The 19,458-nt window shown below is 44.0% G+C and overlaps 1 protein-coding gene and 1 long non-coding RNA gene across 7 annotated transcripts in view; both read left to right on the plus strand.

Annotated features, from left to right (window-relative positions):
- WWOX (WW domain containing oxidoreductase) overlaps positions 1-19,458 on the plus strand; it is a 946,355-nt gene that overhangs the window by 462,337 nt on the left and 464,560 nt on the right. The gene's annotated exons all lie outside the window — the stretch shown is intronic.
- LOC140624510 (uncharacterized) lies at positions 10,428-12,414 on the plus strand. Its single transcript, XR_012023977.1, has 5 exons — positions 10,428-10,586; positions 10,790-11,041; positions 11,728-11,824; positions 11,975-12,109; positions 12,195-12,414. It is a non-coding gene; the product is annotated as an uncharacterized lncRNA (long non-coding RNA).

Raw genomic sequence — 19,458 nt, forward strand, 5'->3', positions numbered from 1 at the left:
TTTTCATTTGCTTTAGCTTAGTCCTTTCCATTATTCATTTGGCTTCTCGAACCCTCTTATCTATACACCATACTTATTCTTATTCCCCAGAACAGGTGTGTGGTACCTAGGAGAAGATGAAGCCAGGGAGAAAATCAATCAGACAGGAATTATGTTGAAAGATGACGGAATAAATTACCACCTCCCAGGAGTTGCATGAAAAACGGCTATTTCTTTAGGATGTCAAAGTACCTTTTTCCTCTCTAATTCACGTGTATCCCTGTACAAAGGCCCACAGTGACGGGGGATCAGTGTCTGGACTGGATGGGCCCCTCTGAGAATGGGGTCCCTTGTCATAAGGAAGCCCTGATGGGGGGTTGCTCGCTTCATCTACAGCCAGCCAGTCCCCTGCACTCACTGCTTTGGGGAAGAGTTCTTGTCACAGTTCTTTTTGTAGACAGCTCTAGGGTAAACGGTCATTGGTCATCAAATAGATGATCTTGCTAATGAGAGACTGCCTTTACAGATGGACAATGGCCAGACTGTATCTGATCCTAGAACTCTGTCCCACAGGTTCTACAGCCATCAGCCCAAGAAGCCAAACCACAACTCTGTGGTAATCAACCCACAGCAGACAGGACTTGCTCAATAACACCAGCTTCTCTAATTTTGTCTCTACTTCCAACTTGTGGACAACTGGAAAGCCAAATATGCTCATGAACCCAATCACCTAGCATGGTGGTTTCTGGATAGCCTGCCTCCAGCTTCCCCATGCCAACAGCCTTGATCAGGGCATGCCTGAAACCCTCCTTTTTTTGTTTTGTTTTGTTTTTTTCACTAGAAAGCTTTCCCTCACCTCTGCCTGCCTTTGAATCCCTGCCAAGCACACATGGTGGTGGCTGACTCTCCTGGTACGGCCAGTTCTGAGTACAGGGCCTCCATCTGTTCTCATCTGGGTGGCTGTTTATTTCTATTCAAACTTTGCACTAGGTTCATTGTTTTCCCACACAACCTTTCCCCTTGTATCAACACACATCATGGCCTTGATCTTTTCCACTTCTGTTTTTCCTCCTCTCCCATTTGTCCTGATCTTATGGCTCTGCCCACTTTTGACCTTGATCAAAATAATTGGTTACTGTTATTACATGATTATTTTTTGTGTTGAGTGTCTACAGAGTGCAAGGTGGGTTTACCCATCATCTCGTTTAATCCTTAGGGGAACCTCACAAATGTGCTTTCAGTTCCATGTCACACATCTGGATAATGGGCAGAGCAATTAGGTGACCTTGTTTCCTCAAGGTGATAAGGTGCATAAGCAAGCTCATGTCTGCTTGAATCTAAGGCCCTGGCCACCATTTTGATCTGCCTCTCCTATCTCACTGTAATTCCCTGGAGGGTAGGTTCTGGGTAATTTGCCTGTGTCTCTCCCAGCAGTTAGAGGCTGGAAGGACTGGCTTCAATGTCTGAGAAAGAAGGGAAGAGCTATGAGGAAGAAGAAGTACACAAAGAACAAGCCCAGATTAAGAAAAGAAAAAAAAAAAAAAAAAAAACTTGGCTAAGTTGCATAAAAACAATCTCATTTCTCCTTTTAATAGATTAGTACCTATAGTGACCATAACATTTCTCTAATTTCTTCAGGCCATACCTTGAAAATGAAAAGGTGTGTGTATCTGCTTAGCCCTCTTTTTTTGTCATTCAAAAGAGCTTACTCATATCTGTAAATATACAGATGATTTACTGCCTTAAATTCTGTAAGCTGGAGACACCACCTACATTCCAAGTGAACATAGATCCAGTTTTATCTCCTGTGTGAAATTGGGGTCCCGGTGCCCTGCCTACCAGTTCTGTCCACCATGATGGCAGCCTGTCCATGAGATATTTCATATTTGCCAGTGACTCAGCCTGAATCTAAAGCCTTGGAGGTATGAATCCAGGACAGCCATGTTCAAATGCATTTTTCATGTATAGGTTGTTCACTCTGGTCTTTGAGATTGTGCAATTAGCATATGTTGTCATAGTGATGTATTTATTATAATGGAAGTGTTCTCAGGAAACCAGGTTTAATAGTTTTAAATCAGAAGCTAACATGGACTTTGAGGAATTCCATTCACAGTAAATTTTATGCCTGGTGAAAGGTTATGGAATGGGTTTCCATGCCACATCTCCCCCGTCCCACAAATCTCCACTGGCCTACAAAGGTTCCACTGTGGGTTTTTGCAAGCTAGCTGCCCGATGCAGGCAGAGCATTTCAGAGTTTATGCACCGCCTACACAGCACACCTTCCAATGAAAAAGGAGTGAGAAGAAAGTGACTTGGCTGTTGGGTTTATCGCCTAAACTCTTATCACAATGTGAGTCTCCTTAATGGATTGTCTCATAAGGTTGGCACTGACAGGAATTTGGCTTTTCTTGTGTTCAGTTGATAGCCCTTTGGCTGTTGAAGCCATTACACATCTGTTCAGCTAGTGTACTCACAAAGAAGTTGGACCCCCCGACCCCCACCCAAGGTCCAGGCACCTGGCATCATGCCTCTGTTGGGATCAGGAGCCCACAGAGGTTTCTTACGTTGTAAGCACCAAAGTAGCAGCACTGTACCATCCTTAAACTACCCTATTTCATGAGTGTGTATCTCCCACTTGCTGAAACTGGAAAGGCAGATGAGAAAGAGAGCCCCAAGGTGCTGGAAGCTGTGGTTCTTTTGTGTCTTTGGAAAAGATAGAAGGATTGGATTAGCCTCTTAAATATCTGTGGATGTCAGGTGGAATACAAGCAGCTATTTGGAGTCTTACTCTGGCAGTAGAACAAATCCCCTAGGGTTAGGACGTTACATGGGTCCCTGGAAGTGCAAGCAGATTGTTAAAATGGTATCAGAGATGGGCTGGAGTGATGCCAGATTCTATCCTTGATGCTCACCCTAGGTTTAGGGCTAAACTCTTGGCTTTATGTGTTACCTCCTTAGTGGTTGCTTCCATTCCTAGAGAACCTCAGTGTGTCTACCTCCAGAGATCAGCTCCCCTTTCCAGGCCATGCCCTCTGCTTCCTCTTCTGCCACCAGTACAGGTGCTAAGCATCAGCGCCGGACTGAGGAGTGTCGTTGCAGCATCCCTAAACCACAGAGGAGAACCTCTTCGGTATCAGAGAGCACATGCATTGGAAGCAGATGCAGCTGAGTATGAATCTGGGTTGTATCAAAATGATTGGTTGGACTCCTAATGAGCTTTACTTTTCCTGAGCCTTAGTTTTATCATCTCTAGAATGGGGGACATTATGAGCTATTTCCTGATGGAATTAGATATGGTGTAGATAAAATGGCTGGCAGAGTGCCAGGCACGGAGATGGTCACCGTTATTGATGGTGTTATTACAATGATTATTTTCCGCCAAGATCAGGTTCACAGTGAATGTATTCTTGGCATTCCTGAGACTTTTATAAAGGAAGTATCTCTGAGGCCTCGTGACAAGCCAGATGTCCAGAAGGCAGCTTGAGAGCAAGGCTCTGCGTTACTTAAAACAGGTTTGGAAGCTCTGTCCCATGAATGCCAAGTGCAATCTTGGACACTACAAAGGGCTATGAAGAAAGCCATAATAAATCACACAGACCCCTCAGCAACTCACTCTGCTCCCTAGTGATCCGGGCCCGGCCATTTCTTAACCTGTTTGGGGTTTTCCTGTGTATCACCTGGACAGCTGCTACCACGGGAGCTCCCAGCCAAGAATCCCCCATGCTCCAGGACTCTGGATTTATCACACTCAAGAACTGGGTGCTGGGGGATAGATGCCAAATTTCTTTTCAGATTCTGATTTCTCTGTAATAAGAAAAAGGGCAGATATTTCTTTTATATTTGTTTATATTTTTATTAGACTGTTATTATTTAACCTTTCTTAAATAGTGACCCAAGTAAATTACTTGGCTGGGCCCAGACAGAACCTGATTTGGCTTCCCCTGCCATTGAAAGTCACTCCTTACTCTGAAAACCCAACTTTTATATTTTTAATATGGTAGTAGATTAATTTGCATGGTGGAAGAAAATGAAAATGTTCTGTTAATTCCACTGGCCTGAGATAATTGATCTTGATGTTTTTTGTATGTTCTTTTCTTTCTTCTGAGTGATGACATTTACTTTTTAAACAAATTGAGCTCATAATCTATGTAGATAGATAGCTAGATAGTCCTTTTTTTTTAATTTTTATTTATTTATGATAGTCACAGAGAGAGAGAGAGAGAGAGAGAGAGAGGCAGAGACATAGGCAGAGGGAGAAGCAGAGACATAGGCAGAAGGAGAAGCAGGCTCCATGCACCGGGATCCCGATGTGGGATTTGATCCCGGGTCTCCAGGATCGCGCCCTGGGCCAAAGGCAGGCGCCAAACCGCTGCGCCACCCAGGGATCCAGATAGTCCTTTTTTAAAACAAGAATTTCTCATATCACTAAATATTGCTCAAAAAATACTTTGATGATTTCATAAGATTGCAGCATATGAATGGCTTGTACTTAAACACTTCTCTGTTGTTGGTTAGGGTATTTGATAGTTCAAGCACTGTATGTTTTTAAAAATAAGAACTCAGGCTTATTTTGTCATTTATTTTGCCTCACGTATTTTATACAGTAAGTGCAACAGTTATGGGATGGCTCCCCAACATCCTCCTGCCTCCAGTAGTTAAGTCCATCCTGCTTATCTATGCACCTTGCCAGTGATTGGCTTAGAAATTGACGCATGAAAAAAAAAAGAAAAAAAGAAAAAAAGAAAAAAAGAAATTGACACATGACCCAGACCTGACCAATGAAAATGGAGAATGCTGCTGGGACTGGTTTCCCGACTCTGAGAAGTGGTACACAAGGAAGATGCAAACTTTCTACTTCCTCTGGATAAGCTCAGCCATTCTTTATGCAAGTGGCCTTCCAGCCTGAGATGAAGCTGACCCCGGAGGGGACAGAAGAGAAAACCTGCGTCATTTATGGAGCTGCTGATTAGATTCCACTGTGCCTGTGGCCTGTCTACCTGCAGACTTCCAGTGGTCATATGATAAGCCATTTTGAGTTGGGTTTGAATCATGTATCTGTTACTGGCAGGTGCACACATCCCAAATTATTTGAGAGATATGTATAAGTAAAACCTTCTCACCACAGAGACTCTTACAGAAGGAGAAGCAGAGATTCAGAGAAGTGATCTGCCCAAGGTCACATCTAGTTTGGGGGACCCATACTACTGCATCAACTTCTTTTTAAGTAAACTTCTTTGCTGCTTAGAGCAAACTGACTTACTTCATCCTCAGGTAGAGAGAGACTCTAAGGGCCAGAGGAGTGACAAGGGATGAGCTTAGAATTGAGATTCAGAAAGTATTGAGTTCAGACTGGCTTCGACCCTTCACCTGGTGTGTGATCTGTGATCTCACCCCCTCCTGTTTTCAGGACCTCTGTTGGTAAACAAAGTGAATATACTGACTAAGAATTAGGGGATGTAAAACAGTCATATATATATATATTTTTTTTTTTTTTTTAAAGAATCTATTTATCTATTCTTGAGAGACACACAGAGGCAGAGAATTGCAGAGGGAGAAGGAGACTCCCCTCTGAGCAAGGAGCCCATGCAGGACTCAATCCCAGGACCCTGGGATGTCAACCTGAGCCGAAGGCAGATGCTCAACCACTGAGCCACCCAGTTGCCCTTAAACATGACTTTAAATTTATCAAAATTAAACATGAAACTTTTGTTCTACCAAGATTTATCGAGGGCCCAATTAGCTCATGATCCCTGCTGCAGTTTGTCAGCAAACCGATAACTTAAAATGATGGTGAGTTTTTTGTCTCAGAGTTTTCATGGGTAATTGTTAAGACAGCTTTCAAAGTCTCTGGTAACCTGAAACCTTGAAGTTTTGCTTCGATGATAAATTGGGATTTTTTTTTTTACATTTTTAAATTTAAATTCGATTTGCCAACATATATTCTTTGCCATCATTGTTAGTCCATACCAGCAATATCTATCAAGTAAGTACCTATTATGTTCCAGGCTCTATTTCAGATGTCAGTGGGGCAACCTGGGTAGCTCAGCGGTTTAGCGCCACCTTCAGCCCAGGGCATGATCTTAGAGACCCAGGATCGAGTCCCACGTCGGTCTCCCTGCACGGAGCCTGCTTCTCCCTCTGCCTGTGTCTCTGCCTCTCTCTCTGTGTGTGTCTCTCATTAATAAATAAATAAAATATTTTTTAAAATGTCAGCAATATAGCAGTGAATAAATAGATACCTTTCCCCTCATGGATTTTATATTCTAATGAAGGTGGCAGAAAATAACCAGGTAAAACAATAAACTGATTACTTTTGGAAAAGAGACCTTTAAAGATTCTGATTTTTTTGTGGTCTAAATTGTATTTTTAGGTATGCAATTATTATTTTTGTCTGTCGGTCTGTGTATCTATCTATGTACTTCCCCCTCCATCCATGCATCCATCCATCCCTCTCTCTATAGGCGTGTGTGTGTGTGTGTGTGTGTGTGTGTGTGTATAGTATAGATATATATTTTATTTAGTCATTTAGTTAGGTATTGCCTGTGAATTTCTTACCTTTCTTAACTCATGTCTTAAATAAATTGGACGTTGTTAAGGAATTTACTCAATTATTGGAAATAGACCCATGATTCTTCAATTATGTTCCAAAGGCCCCTGGGTGTTGCAGTTATATTTTCTGGTGTGTGTGTGTGGTCATGTGCATACAAATATATCTTGATGATAACCTAGAAAGATTAAGTATGTATGGATCATCTGGGTCACCACCTTAAAAATCAGCACTGCTGCATCAAATGTCTGTGTGTGTGTTTAGAGTTGATGGATCCACTGGTGTCACTGTCTTGCTTTGCCCCGGTCTTTTGAGGTCTTCTCTCCAGCCTGCACAGGGTGGTTCTTATCAAGCTTATTTTACAAATGAGGAAACTGAGACCCAAGGGAGCTTCAGTAATGTACCTTGGCCACACGTCCCTCTGGTTGCAGGCCTGAGAGCTGCACCCTGACTCTCTCCCTTCCCACTCCCTCGTCTGCTTCTCCTCTCTGTGAGCAGCACTGGGACACAGGCACTAAATTGGATTTGATTATTTAGGATAAAACAGCTTATGAAATGCTACTGAGCAATGCCTTTTCCTTTCTGAGAACTTGATATAATAAAGTTGGCTTGATCTCCTCAGCCTGTATCTTGAGGGAACAAGTAAATTAAACAAGTAATTATATCCATAATGTTTTTAGAAGTTAGAAGATTTAAATATATGAATCTCATCTGAGTGTGCAGCCTTTTGTCTGTGGTGTTTCCTGCCAAAAGATCTCTTGACAGGAAATAAACATTAAAATAATCTTTAATCCCTTGTCTGGTCTATTACCATTAACAATTGATGCACTTTAATTTTGTGGGATTTTAACTACAAAATGGAACGGCTAAGTAGTGATAATTGGGTTTGGAATTATACGGTCATTTATATCAACAGAGATGCAAGAGGCTGGGCGGGAGGGTGATTAATTATTTACTATTTCCTGGCTGTGGTTCCTATTATAGAATTTTCTGATATGTTCTGCTGTGAACAATTATCACCAAATGAAAGTAAACAAATCTGTGATCTGAAGCCTTATTTAGAAGTTAGCCTATATTTAGGTGATAGGGGCTTGATTTTCGTGTGCCCTGTGGGCCATGTGTGTTCCTTCTCTCAGGGTCCCGCCGGCCTTGTATTTGAATATGGTTATCTCTATGCATCTTAAACTCCAAAATGCACAGCCTTGGGGAAATGCCTTGGTTTGCTTGGGGAAAAAAAAAAAATACCCAACAACATTGGGTCAGATCTTGGTTCCATACCAAAGGCATATTTGAGAGGGGGGTTGCAGTTTATTCTTCCCTCTGTTTGGTTTGCTTCATTACGAGGTGGGGTGGGAGGGAAAAAAATATTATGTCAACTTGAGAATAAAAGCTGTGCTCTGTTGTTTCTCTTAATGCAAGGGTGTATGTGTTTGTGGGAAAATGCATGGCCACCTGTCCGTGCCTCAGTTTCCCTGTCATTGTTCAATGGCACATCAACATTATCTTATCAGGCCTTTGCGGGTGTCCAGTCACCACTCCAACATGCATTTCCATTCTCTGTCCCCTCTTGGTGACACCCCCACAGAGCATATCCCCCTGTATCTTCCTGGCTATCCCTACAAGTGATTCCTTCTGTGATTCCTAGCCAAGAGCCAAGCTCCTCAGATGGATTTCTCTGACTCATGAAGATTGGTAGATACCTAATACAGTGTGTTTCAGGAAGCAGGAGGACACTTGGGGAACAGAAAGGATGGTGACATAAGCCATTTCAAGAGTCACTGTGCTCATCATGGTTCCTGGTCTGTCTCTAGACTCTGGGACATCAGGGAATTCGCGCATGAGTTGGATGAGCAAGTTTTCTTAGTTCATGCACTCATTTAATTCTAGTCATAATGCAGCCCTTTCCTAGTGCTCTCCTAGTGCTAGATGAGTGGTCTTGCCATTCATCCAATTGCAGAGTCCAAAAACCAGGTGGACATCTTGGCACCTCCCTCATCCTCACCACCATGTGTTCTGTCATCACTTGTCATGTCAGTTTTGCTGCCTCTCATCTGTGCACGCTCATCATCTCCACCATCACCACTCTAGCCCTGGTTGTCATCATCTCTTACTTGGGTCAGTGTAGTAGTTTCTCTCTCTGGTCCCCACACTCCCAGCTCCTTTGGGTCCACAGACTGGAAGGAGATCATGTTACAGAGGACTTAGGGCTTCTTCTCCAGATGTCTCCCCCAGCTTCTAAAGGACCTTCATCACAGGGCCCTGCTACAGTCATGGACAAGCCTGCTCCTGAAACAGTCCAGGTAACTTCCTGCCCCTGTGATGCTCAGTGCTGCCACCAAAACGAGAAAACAGCATAATTAACAGACTGGGGTTCCAGAGGTGCCTCTGCTTCTCAGACAAGACACAACCCTGGTCAAAGCTGGAGCACAGGAGCTTTCTCAACAGTACCCCTGGCCTCTGCACTGTGCACTCAGGTCCTGATGACAGATTTCAGGCCCCGCCTGATTTTCTGAGCATGTGATTCCCGGTGGAGATGGAGGCCGCTTTGCCTCTTGTAGTTTGGGTGGTGAGGCAAAGAGCTGCTTGAGCCCCTGCCATGGGCCATGCTAGACTCTTGATTTGTTGTCATTCTTCATTATTACTATGAACTCAGTTTTATTTAGAGGGGGAGGCTGTGTGTGTTGGTGGTAACTGCTCTCTTAGGAAGCATTGTGTAGTGCTCGACAAACTGCTCCTGTTCTCATCTTGGGAAGCTGAACTCAAGGATCAGGTGACTCACTTTTCACCTCACAATGGTTTCTCCAGCTTGCACTTTTGACTTATGGATCAGACAACTCTTTGCTGTGTGTGGGAGCTTCCTGTGCATTGTGGGATGTTTTAACAGCACCCAGGCCTCTATCCGCTGGAGGCCAGCAACGCTTGCCTGCCTCCCAAGTCCTAAAAAAGCAGACTCTCTGTAGACATTGCCAGATATCCCTTTGGTGGGGACAAAAGCATCCCTGGTTGAGAATTCCTGCTCTAGACTGTTTTCTACAGTTTTGATGTTTTGCTTTCCAAGAGAAAGAGTATTTTTCATACCAAAATAATGAAAGAAAGTATGGGTAAAACCAAAAGAATAATAATATGAACTACTATTTCACTTTTATTCCTTATGTGCCAGGCCCTACTCTAGACACCTGCTAGGTATTCACTAATTTAATCCTCGCAAGAATTCCTTAAGGCCATGTATCAGTTTCCTAGGGCTGCTGTGACAAAGCACTACAAATTGGGTAGCTTAAAATAGAAATGTACGGAGAACTCACAGTTTTAGAGTCTGAAAACAATCTGTTGGCAAGGTTGGTTCCTTCTGGGAAGGAGAGAGAGAGAATCTGTTCTGATTCTGAGAATCTGTTCCATGCCTCTCTCCTAGTTGCTAGTAGGTGCTAGAAATCTTTGGTGTTCCTTGATATGTGGTAGCGTGAGTCAGTCTTGACTTCTGTCTTCACATGACCATCATACAGCCTCTCCTCTTCTTGTAAGGGCACTAGTCATTGGATTTAGGGCCCACCTGAACTCACTATGAAGTTATTTTACTTTGACTAACCATAGCTGCAGAGGCCCCATTTCCAAATATGGCCATATCCTGAGGTTCCAGGTAGACATGAATTTTGTGGAAACATGATTTAACCCAGTGCAGACAGATATTACTGGTATGTCTATTTTATAGATAAGGCATCCTGAGGTATCCAGGGATTCAGTGACTGTTTAAATCATAGACAACTGAGTGACAGGGCTAAGGGTTAAATCAAATGCATTTGGCTCCACAGTCCAAGCTTCTAACCATTGTGCTGGGGGTTCTCAGCAGCATCACCTGGGAACCTGTTAGGCGTGCAGATTCTGTGGCCCCACCCCAGACCCCCTGAATCAGAAACTCTGGTAGCCAGACCAACCATCTCCTGTTATTTCACAAGACCTCCAGAATGTTCTGATGTGTCCTGACACTTGAGACATCTGATGGAAAGTGTGATGTAAGAAGAACAGCTTTCAAGACCTCATGTCAAATGTTTCTTGAGTGAACTGGGTACTAATCTCTAGGTCTGGGAGGCTAGGTTGGGAGAGTTGTTGGTTTATCAAAAGGAGCCTCTTTTTCCTAGTTCACTAGTACCAAAAATATTTGAAAAATCACCATGATCCTGTCTTTACCTATATAGAAATAGAAAGTGTCATGTCAAGGATGATCAAAAAAAGTTACTTTCATTTTTGTAAGCCACTTTTCTTATTTAGGCAGACAGCATGGCTCTTCGTGGATGTTTACTTCAGAAGAACAAACCACTAGACTGGCCACCCCTTTCGTCAGCTGCCTTCTTGTCCCAGGGGCCTCCCCTGCCAGGGAGGTGACATGTTGTTAGTGTAATAAAGTCAAGTCATCTTTAGGCGCATTGGTACATTGTTAATTGATCTTCATTTCCTATGATTTCCCCTTAAAGCAAACCCACTTCTCAGCAGGGTGATCCCAGGATTGTTTTTCTTCTCTGTGTAAGTACCTGCTTGTTTGGCAAGCTTTTATTACTCTCTGGTTCAGGAGACCCTTCCTCATCTTTTACTATTGCAAAGTCTTTGTCTTTCATTTTACTCTTTTTTTTTTAATTACAATTTATATAAAATAATGCCATCAGCGGGAGCTCATTGCCCTACAGGGTAACTGGTAGAAGTCACCTGGCCCCGCGAGCCAGTCTTTAAAATGTACTTCTGCACGTGAAAGGCCCCACATTTTGGCAGAAACCCGCTCAGTTCATTTGAGGAGGCTTGGTATGGGCTTGGGGGAAACAGAAGGAAGCATGGCTGTTCTTCCCGGAGATGGAGGAGGCTGGTCTGCACCAGAGGACGCTCCAGCTTTCATGCTGTGGTTTCTGGTGGGAGAGGAGCCGGGGCAGAGGTGTAGTAATGAACATCCAAAGATCCCTCAGTCTTTCTCAGATGATTCAGGGAACAACCCAGGGCTTCCTAGCTCCAGAAAAGGTTTTCCAGTTACCTTGTTTTAGTGTTGGTTGTGGCGATTGCTGCTCTATTCCCCCACTCAGGGGAAATGAACAAGGAATGGAGGCTCATGGTGAAAGTTTCAAACCTTTCAATAAGACTTAACAGTAGATGTTTTCCTTCCGTATCTCATTCTCATCCATGTCTCCAAGAGAAACCACCATGGATTATATATTATATTATAGATTCTTCTAGAAGCATCATGTGAATTTATCATCAGATACACATATGGAGAGCTTTCTTTAAAAAAAGAAAAAGTGCTTACAACAGAAACCATTGAAGGTATTTTGTTCATTGCTTTGGCTTTTTTTTTATGTCTTGGAGATTATTTGATACCAGCACATGTAGCTCAAACTCGTAACACACCATGACTACGTCATATTTCATCACATGAGCATCTTATAATTTATTTATTCATTCCTCTGTTGGCAGGCATTTAGGTCAAATTTATGTTTTGCTTTTACACATGATTTGGTGATAAACACTCCTGCACGTGTATTCCTTCTACCTGCACAAGGAGGATAGCAGAAGGGTTACTTTCTAGTAGCGGCTGTGTTGGAACAAAGGGTATGTTTGCCTTCAAAATATCTAGTTTCGTAGGAATTTCCAAATTGTCCTCCAAAACGGTTGCATCAGTTTCTTTTCTCTGCAGTTCTCCCATGAGGACCCATGTGTCACCCCAGAAATTACCTCCAGCAACAGCAGCAGCAGAGAGAACTGGAGTGCCATTGACAGGCCTGGCAAGTCAGCAATAAGCACCCCATTTTTAAATATTTATGTTGCTATCGTATTATCAGGTTCTTACGAAGTGACTACTTCATAACACCATGTAGCCCAATCCCCAAGCTTGGCAATTTTTTTCTCCCTTTCAATACATCACATTGATTTTCTGTATGACTTTATCTGCTTAATACAAAGTGGGATTGAACAGTTATTTGTCTGGATTTGACCATTCCTTATCAAACATTTATGATTTAGCTTTCGCCACGGCATCTTCTTGTAAGGTGTTTCTTATTTTTATCTTTTTCCGTAAAGGTGGGATTGTGTTGACAGCCCTGTAATAAATCTCTCTTGAATGAGACATGTTGCAGCAGGGCGGGGAGCGGGCTCTGTGTGTGGGCTGTTTGAGGAAAAGCTTTGGGAAGGGTCCCTGTGAATTGTTTCTGGAACAAAGTCGCCTTCTAATAGTATAAATTGATTCCCTAACTTTGGGGTTTGCCATGTGTTAGGATTGAGCGCTTCATTGGAAAGCACGGGGCAGGAAAGGGGGCTGCTCGGATGATGGCTTGTCCAGTAAATAAGAGAGGTTAGTACAGCCAAGGCCAAATCTTAGAACTACCTCTTGTCTGTACATAGAATAACGTCACTGTCACAGGGTCAGGGCAAGGTCACCAGCCTTCACTGAGAGCCTTGGTGGGAATGTAATCAGCATACAAGGGATTGGAAAAGAGTAGACCTCGATGGGATGTGCATATTTTACTCTCCTTTGTTTCCTTCTTGTTGAGAACATTTTCTAGCTTCGTGCAAAGAAAAAAAGAACTAGAAAATCTGACTCAGTTCTATAAGACTTTCTTGAGCACGTACTATGCCAGGAGCATCATGCCCCCAGAAAGAATTCCTGGGATTAGGGATGATGAATACAGCAAAGTGGCAGAGCGGTGGAAGGGGTCAGACCTTTGTAAGTAAGCTTGTCTCCCAACTCTTTAGAACTGGGGGACTCGGAAGAAGGCTTTTTAAAATTTGTTTGTTTTTATTTTTTTGGCTTAAAACCACACGCTTTGGTCACATCACCCTTTTCACGGATGACAGATCCAGGCATGGTTCAGCATCTCTCATAAGTGGCAGTCAAGAGGCTGGACTGGGAAGGGTCTGCTCCCAAGGTCACATTCATGGTTCTCGACAGAATTCTTTTGTTGTTGTTGTTTTTGGCAGTTGTTGGACTGAGGGGCTCAGTTCCTTTATCAGCTGTTCTTTGTGGAGTGTTGCCATATGGACCTCTCTAAAGGGCAACTTGCAACATGGCAGCTGGCTTCCATCTGAGTGAGCCAGCAGGAGAGCAAGAGAAGATAAGAAAGCAGAAGCCAGAGTCTTGGGGAAACATAATCCCAAAAGTGAAAAAAACACCATTTTATTTTTTTTATTGAGATAGAATTCAATACCATAATGCTCTCCTTTTTAAAGTGTACACCATTTTACGTATATACTGCATATATCTAGTGGTTTTCAATGTATTTACAAAGTTGTAAAACCATCACCACTAATTGCAGAACATTTTCATCCACCAGAAAGAAACCCATGCCCAGTAGCAGTCACTCCCCATTCCGCATCCTCATCCTCACCAAAGAGAATTTCAACCAGAGGCATGACAAGTGCAAAGATCCTGTGGTGGAAATATGCTTGACTTACTTGCTCAAGGGAGGGAAGGCAGCCATTATGGTTGGAGCCAGTTGGAGCGACAGGCAATGAGGTCAGAGAGGGAGGCAAATGCCAGCTCGTAAAGCTGTTGTAAGGAGCCTGGATTTTATTCTGTTTGTGATGCAAGCCCTTTGAAGTTTGTAAGCAAAGTATGACATGATTTTAATCACAGTTTTAAAAAGATGTGGTTGCAGTCTGTAGGAGGCGAGAGCAGGAGCTGCAGGGCCAGTTGGGGACAGCTCAGAGTCTCGGAGAGCAACGATGGCAACTTATGACATGAGATGAGAATGGAGAGGGAGAGAAGAGGCTGCCTTGAGGACACATCATCCTGCTGAGGACACTGGAATGTAATCGATGGCCTGCCTCCCAGTTTACCACAGGCCTAGTCCTGTCTACGTCCCGATACCCAGTGTGGGCCAGCCACCCGGGAGGCCCCCACAGCACGCCTGCTGCCTGAGTATTATAGATTGACTGTCTGCGTAGGAAGTGGCTGTTTGGGGATAAAGCAGCCAGGGCTCCTGGCTCTGGATGCTCTGAGCCTCTACCTCTGTCAGGCTGGCTCATTCATAGCCTGTGCCCTAGAATGATGCCTTTAATCCTGTCTCCTTCACTAGCAGGGATTCCGAGCTTGTAAGTGATGTTTTCTTTTAAAATGCAAGCAGAAAGAAGAGCCAGCAGTGTCAAAACTATGTGCGTAAATATTTTATTTTTTCCCCCTTCCACAAATGAACACGGTATATCAATATCAGTGCATCTGGGAAGAGCAAGCATGTCGGTGGCCAGCAGAATAGAAACCCGCTATGGCGATCCATTATGTTCTCTCTCAATTAGGCTTGTTGAGGCTCTGTTATTAAAGTGGGATTTTTCTTAATTATTAACAGTTAAAAATAGGAAAATAGATTTCAAGGGGGGAAAAAGTTGCAGGCAACAAGAGTCCAATTCTAAATGTGTGCATGTGCGTAAAACAGAATTTGCCAAACATGAATAGGCACTTACAATGTGACTAGAATTGGCTCTGTCATGTGTCAGCCTAATAGCCTAAACCCTGGTTCAATACAATGAACTTGGGAAGGTTTGCTTAATGAAAGAACTGACGTTTTCTGTGCAGTGGCCACATTCATCAGCCTGCATCCTGTTCATTACACTACAAAGGGCTGCCAATGGGAATTGGTAGGGTCATCTATTAGGGAAACGTGATGGGGACAAAAGATAGCAGAGGCCAGGGCCTCGTAGAATTTTCTGAGTTGGCGTGGGTTACTGCAGGAGTGAGCCCCTCTTGGGGGCAACATGTATCCCAGTGGGCAAAGGGCTTCTGGGGCCACAGGCTGAATTCTGCTACACACGTGACTTCCGATCCTGATACACACATGCTCGGGGCCCCTAGAGAAGTGTTCGCCCACCCCTGACGTGTCCTCACCCATTGTGAGGTTCCCGTGGGTACACGGTGTGACTGTACCCCTTGCCACGTGAGTTGCTTCGACCCATGGGATCTGAGTGGATGTGACCTGTGTCTCTCGAGGCAGAAACGTAAAGAGCCCAGAGCATGCCGCACCATATTTTCTGCCATGCTGACCGGCAGTGTTCCAGACACCAGCTGCTCTGTCACTGCGGGTCCTGGAGGAAGGACCAGGCAAGAGCCCCAACTGACCCAAGATGGCCATAGAGAAATATCCTGTGCTTCTGCATCGTGGCCTTAAGACACTGAGATTTGGAGGGTTACGTGTTACACTGGCATCACCTGGCCCATGATGACTCCTTATACCCATCATTAGGCACAGAAGGATCCTCGTTTGACCTCCAGGGCAAAAAATCCCCAGAACAATAGGTTATTTCATGACACACTTATAGTCCATTTTGTCAGGTTGAGATATTGCAGTTTGCCCTTTTAAAAATTAATTAATTTATTAAAGATTTTATTTATTTTCAGGAGAGACACGGAGAGAGAGGCAGAGATATAGGCAGAGGGGGAAGCAGGCTCCCTGCAGGGAGCCTGATGCAGGACTCGATCCCAGGATCACAACCTGAGCCCAAGGCAGACGCTCAACCACTGAGCCACCCAGGTGCCCCTGCCTTTTTCTTTTTTAAATCATTTTTAAGATCTGTAATGTCAGTAAATTTCAGTTAGCCTCTAGAGCCTTTGAGGGGGGTGCCCGTCTGAGAACTTAAGCAGATTCCTTCATCTGTGAGTGGGGCCTTGAGTCTTTGGAAAATGCAGACAAACAAGATCTGCTGATTGTCAAGGTCATCTTGGGAAGGGCCATTGTGGGGAGTACGTAGCAGGCCCATTAATTCAGGGGGATTTACATCAGTTCTATCTGCCTCTTACCTAATGGGGCTGTTTGGTTGTGTTCTTTCCTGGAGAGATTAGTGATTGAAAAGAGGAGATTTAGAACAGAGAGATAAAAGTTTGCTTTTAATTCTTGTGACATGCAGCGTCCTAAGAAGGCTTCCTAAGGAAGCTCCATAGTAGATTCAGATTTAAGCCAGAGGACAGATTCTCCTAAGGCCGTATTAATGTCCAGGGGGTGACATTTCCATAAAAAAGGGGCTTTACAGGGTCTTAGGGAAGTTGGGTGATGTTTATGTTATCTCTAACCCTAAAACCCAACTGCTATCTGAATTAAAAGTCCCTTATGTCATTATCATGGGGGTTGTGAGTACAGAATCTTCCCACACTTGTTTCTTGAATTTATTCACCTCTAAAATAATAGTTTTCTCTCTCTCCCTCCTCCCCAGCAGCCCCTGCCACCTTCAGTTCCACAAGTAGGGATTGTGTTGGAGAGAATTGGTCTTTCACAAACAGAAAAAATAGCCTGTCTTCATAAGGTCGTAGCAGGTGCTATGCCAGGTGTATTAAAGCACCTCGACAGGGTTTGGCAAACAGTCTTTGGGTGTTCCCTGAGAAAGTGGGGAGAAGCCAGGGGGCTTGGCCATACCGATTGTGCAGCCTTGATCCTATTACATAAACTCCTCAGCCTTGGCTTCCTTTTCCAGAGAATGGCGCCAAAAGTAGCATTTAGCCCCTTGCTCATCAAGTGATTGTGAGAAGTAGGTGAGCAAGTGTGGGCAGGACTCTTAATCCAGCCTTCTCACTAAGGGAGTTTCCAGTAAGTGTTCTTTCCTGGTAGCAATCCTGTATGGATCGGGACAGCCTTTGCCACGAAAAGTCCCAGAAGATGCTGACTCAGTGGATTTGAAACAAGGATGCAGTGTGGTATGTCACAATGCCAGGAGTTCTGATCGAGGCAGCCCATGCTGGGGTGGGTGTCTGGGGCTCAGATCCAGCATGGCTTGACCCTTCACAAAATGGTGCCTTGATTAGTGGCTCTATCCAGAGCTGTCTCTGATGGACTCTAAAGTGGAGAAGTGTGTCATCTCCAGAGTCAGAAACCCTTGACTTCAGTCCTATCTGTCAAAGCTTCAAAGCTCTGTGACCGTGGGCTGCCCTCACTGTACTTCAGTTTCCTAGTCTGTGAAATGGACACAGTGATATTGCTGGTCACAGAGCATGGTCATAGGTAACGTGGTTTATCTGAAGTGCTCAGCACCATGCTCAGCACAGTAAGCTCTCTGCAAATATTTCTGAGGCGTCATAGCAAGTAGGTGATTTATTCAGTGTCACTCATCTGGTGACTGAGGGAGCAGGTGCCCAAACCCCTCCTGCCAGGGGTGTCTTCACTGCAATGCCACCACCCTACAACCTCTACCATGGAAAACAGTGCAACAGGGTTTGCTCTCATATTTAATTAAAAATAGGCTCACAAGGGCCATAGCTTTTAATAACCTACATCAGTGGTTAATACCAATCTAGTCTATCATGAAAAGAACTGTATTCCACTCTTGTGAAGCCCATTGCATATACATTTTCTTATTCTCTTTAATAGGAGAGAAAATACTGCTTTATTCGTTTGCTGACAGCTTTCCTGAGAATCCATGGGTGAACTTCTCTACCAATCTTTGGCATTTAAATTTTAGGTTTCTCCTCCTAATAGCAGACCATCTTTGTAGAAGCAGAGTTATCTGTCTCTTTTAATACCATATTTATGCTTGGACAGGTTGACCTTGTTATTTATTAGGTTATCTCAATATAAATATACTTTTCTGGGTTCTAGTGGGGTTTTTTTGTAGCAAAGTAAAAATAATAATGATGGAGATAACAGGATACAGATCAGGGTCCCATTCCTAGGTTCTGTTGTTGTACTGAACTCATCTGAGCAATCTCCCTTTTGTCTCTGTCTCCCTATCTTTCCTATCACGTTGAACCTTGATTGCCTATTCTATAAGGCCTCAGCCACTTGGCCCCTTTCTGTTCTTCCATATGAGTCTTTCACTGGTGTCGAGGATGTGCATTTTGATTCCATCACATTAGACTCTGCTCTGTGCTCAGCCAAAGCTCTTCTTAATACACTACCCATCAGAACCACACAGCTTAATATCTTTCCTGTTGTATTAGTCTTGGCTCCCCTTGGGTATTCCATAAGAATTTCAAGGGTGAGGACCATGAGATAAAATGTCATTAGATAAACAGGGATGATATATCAAGGTTCCATCCATTCATTTGTTTATATATTCTTCATTTAACCACCCTTCACCATGCACTTAGCTCGAGTGAGGCCCCGGAGCTTACGAAAGAGTTAGGATCCTACAGTTTAGTTAGGGACAAGGCACATGAACATACAGTTAGAGCGTTCACTGTGCTAAGTGCAATAACAAAGGTACCAAGAATGTAGGAGAGAGGGGGAAAGGAGGAGTTATCTTTGCCAAGTGTGGGTGAGGGTGTGGGAGGATGAGGAGGTAGCAGTTTGGCGGAGGAAACTTTATTATAGAGAAGGCCATGCATAAGATGGGTCTTGGGATCTAAATGAGTGTTGGCAGGTGGACTGCTCTGGGAAGCTGAGCAGTGGGGGAAGAAAGGTAGGAAGTGCATTCTTAGCAGAGCGATGGCCCAGACTTGGGCGTCTTCAGAGCATGCCTGAGTCTCCCTGATGGGACATGTGATAGTAACATCAGGGCTTGGTGTAGGAAATGGGAACCTCTCTATAATCTGTATACAGGAAGGAATTTAATAAAAGCAATTTGGTGCTTACAAATTTGTTGGAAAAACTGAAGGAGTGACTTTGAAGTCGGTCCTCTCCAAGAATGGCTCCCGTGGGACGCCTGGGTGGCTCAGTGGTTTGGTGCCTGCCTTCAGCCCAGGGCGTGATCCTGGACACCGGGGATCAAGTCCCGCATCGGGCTCCCTGCATGGAGCCTGCTTCTCTCTCTCTCTGCCTGTGTCTCTGCCTCTCTCTGTGTCTTTCATGAATAAATAAATAAAATCTTAAAAAAAAAAAAAAAAGAATGGCTCCCTGAAAAACTCAGACGTAACCCCCCAGGGCACTCCTACCATGGAAGCCACAACTGCAGCCAAGCCAGATGAATAAACCAAAGCCACCTCCGCTGTGGCCCTATTGCTACCACTCAGGGAAAACTCTGTTTGCACATGCTCTGACTTGCTAGAA

Source organism: Canis lupus, chromosome 3 (assembly GCF_048164855.1).
Source record: "Canis lupus baileyi chromosome 3, mCanLup2.hap1, whole genome shotgun sequence".
In the NCBI taxonomy this organism is placed as follows: domain Eukaryota; kingdom Metazoa; phylum Chordata; class Mammalia; order Carnivora; family Canidae; genus Canis; species Canis lupus.